Here is a 3,619-nt window from a genome sequence, read left to right as displayed (position 1 = left end):
AGTAGAGATACTACTTGTGCATCCAAAAAACCCTTAAACCCAAATCTTATTTTCAAGATTCCACCATACCTATCTAAGGATTGAGTAAGATCCTTCAAGTAAGTTGTTATCGGTGCAATAAGGCAATAAAAATTGCTTCTAAAAGTGTTAGATCATTTAGTGTAAGAGAAATTGAGCGTTGTACGAACTTGTGATGGCAAAGAATAAAAGCGACAGACTGCATAATAAAGGTTGCTATCATAAGGGGCAATATAACATGACATTCTTTTGCAGTAAGGGATTGAGCATACAAACAAAAAGTGCATGGCAACGTCTACTTCCCTCTGCGAAGGGCCTATCTTTTACTTTTATGTATTTACTTTCATGCAAGAGTAAAGGTTTTTCTCTCTATTCCTTTTTATTTTTCTCTTTTGGCGAGCATTATGTGGTGAGGAAAGATCTGGGCACATATATCCAGTTGGATATGGGTAGCACGAGTTATTATTGTTGACATCACCCTTGAGGTGAATACGTTGGGAGGCGAAATTATAAGCCCCTATCTTTCTATGTGTCCGGTTGAAACATTTTGCTCATGTGTATGCGGTTAGTGTTAGCAATCATAGAAGACTATATGATGGTTGAGTATTTGGAGCTCTTACTTAGACTCTGTTGAATAAGTTGAATTGCAATTGTTTGGTGACTAAGAATATAGGTTGTTGAGTCAAGAGAATTCATTGTATGAACCTTAGCATGTGAATTGGTTGCTACTTTAACATGAGAAATTCTATGAGAAAGAATTGCCGTTATGATGCTAGGAAAAGTGATTGAAATTATCATTGGTCAAACTTGCGCACTTTGCTAGCATTCACACTTCATAATTATTTCTTTTATCATTTACCTACTCGAGGACGAGTAGGAATTAAGCTTGGGGATGCCGATACGTCTCCAACGTATCTATAATTTATGAAGTATTCATGCTGTTATATTATCATTCTTGGATGTTTTACAATCATTTTATAGCAACTTTATATCATTTTTTGGGACTAACCTATTGACCCAGTGCCCAGTGCCAGTTGCTGTTTTTTGCTTGTTTTTTACATTGCAGGAAATCAATATCAAACGGAGTCCAAACACCGTGAATTTTTTTGTGGATTTTTTATGGACCAGAAGACATCCAAAGGGCCAGAGCAGCACCTGGGGTGTGCCCGAGGGGGGCACAATCCACCAGGGCGCGCCTGGGGGCCCAGGCGTGCCCAGGTGGGTTGTGCCCACCTTGGTGCCCCCCAGGTGCTGCTCTAGCCCTTTGGATGTCTTCACTCTATAAATGCCCAAATATTCCAAAAACCCTCGGGGTTACCCTAGATCGGAAGTTCCGCCGTCGCAAGCCTCTGTATCCATGAAAACCAATCTAGACCCCGTTCCGGCACCCTGCCGGAGGGGGAGATCATCACCGGTGGCCATCTTCATCATCCCGGCGGCCACCATGATGAGGAGGGAGTAGGCCACCCTCGGGGCTGAGGGTTTGTACCAGTAGCTATGTGTTTAATCTCTTTCTCTCTCGTGTTCTTGAGATGTCACGATCTTGATGTATCGCGGGCTTTGTTAATATAGACGGATCATATGGTGTTTCCCCTCTCTATCTTGTTGTGATGAATTGAGTTTTCCCTTTGAGATTTCGTTTTATCGGATTGAATACTTTTATGGATTTGAGAGCACTTGATATATGTCTTGCATATGAATACTCGTGGTGACAATGGGGTATCATATTGATTCACTTGATGTATGTTTTCACACTCAACTCGCGGATTCCCGAGGTGACATTGGGGCAATCTATGCATAGGGGTTGATGCATGTTCTTGTCTTTGTTTCCCCGGTAGAAATCTTGGGGCACTCTTTGAGGTTCTTTGTGTTTGATTGAGTATTATGAATCTGAAATTATTTGGTGTTATTTTAGTACGAACTCTTGAATAGATCGATCGGAAAGAATAGCTTCGAGGTGGTTTCGTACCCTACAAACAATTTCTTCTTATGTTCTCCGCTAGATAGGAACTTTGGAGTGATTCTTCATTGCACGTTGAGGGATGGTTATATGATCCAATTATATTAGCACTGTTGAGAGATTGCACTAGCGAAAGTACGGACCCTAGGCCTTGTTTTCAAGTATTGCAATATCGTTTGTGCTCCGTTTTATCAATTGCTACCTTGCTGCTTTTATTTATTCAGACTATAAAAATATATTTCTACCATCCATAGTACACTTTTATCACCATCTCTTCGCCGCACTAGTGCACCTATACAATTTGCCATTGTATTGGGTGTGTTGGGGACACAAGAGATTTCTTGTATTTGATTGCAGGGTTGTTTGAGAGAGACCATCTTCATCCTACGCCTCCCACAGATTGATAAACCTTAGGTCATCCACTTGAGGGAAAATTGCTACTGTCCTACAAAACTCTGCGCTTGGAAGCCCAACACGAGTCTACAAGAATAAAGTTGCGTATTAGACATCATGGCGACGACGATGTCAACGACAAGAACATCGCCAACGACGACAAAACCAACAAAACAACGGCAATGGCCCTTCAAGTGATGCTTCACTTGATGAGAATGGGAATCCTAATGGCGAGTTTGGTCCCTTAGATGAGCACATTCTGAACGAATCTCTCAGTAGCCCATGCCACGATAAATGTCATGAGAGGTTGGTCAGGTCGCCCAAGAAGGTAGTAAGGGAGAACAAGCGGCTGCTCCAATCGATGTAGGCCGTTGATGATCGCTGGCAGTAGATCCTCCAGTATGAGGAGAATCTTAAGAACAAAAAGAAGTAGAAGGCAACCAAGGAAGGCCGGAACCACAGTGTAGTTTCTAAATGCACGTGGGCTAAAGACCTGCACCCGATGCAGGAGATTGGCCTCCCAGTCGTGATGGCCGACTGGTTGATAAGGACAAACACGCTCCCAAGGTGGTGGGACGTCACACGGAAAATCCACACTGACGCATTGCAGGACGTGGGCAGCTCAGACACCTAAAGTTGGGACAAGTCAAGCTCCCGCCCAAGATGTGCCGCTCGACATTGCCCAAGGACAACGCTCCCCAGACGATCTACCAGTCCAAGCACAACGCGCCACGGCCCCCACGCCGCCATGAGACATCGGTTGAGCAGACAGCTAGGCTATGCGTGCAGGGCAGGGACCGGTACAGGCCGAGTTTCTCCAGATACGATGAGGATGCCGACATCAATGACGCACATCGTACCATTGACGCTCTTCAAAAAATAGGGGGCCCCTTTGGGGTGCCCGTCATGTTTCTCGGATCGGGTGGTCGCCCACCCCTTCCCGCGCGAACTTTGAGGTGACAAACGGTGTTACATGGATCCCGCAATATGGATAGGTGATTATATCCTCGTGGTCCAAGTGGCTAATGGCGATGACCTACACCTCGTGAAGCATCTGCCAATTATGTTGAAAGGCTCAGCTCGACATTGGTTGCACACTCTGATGCCTGGCTCAGTCAACTGAAGGAAATATGCCCTAGAGGCAATAATAAAGTTGTTATTTTATATTTCCATATTCATGATAAAGGTTTATTATTCATGCTAGAATTGTATTGATCAGAAACTTAAATACATGTGTGAATACATAAA

This window comes from Triticum aestivum, chromosome 1D, assembly GCF_018294505.1.
Source record: "Triticum aestivum cultivar Chinese Spring chromosome 1D, IWGSC CS RefSeq v2.1, whole genome shotgun sequence".
Lineage (NCBI taxonomy): Eukaryota > Viridiplantae > Streptophyta > Magnoliopsida > Poales > Poaceae > Triticum > Triticum aestivum.
This window is presented reverse-complemented; position numbering follows the sequence as displayed.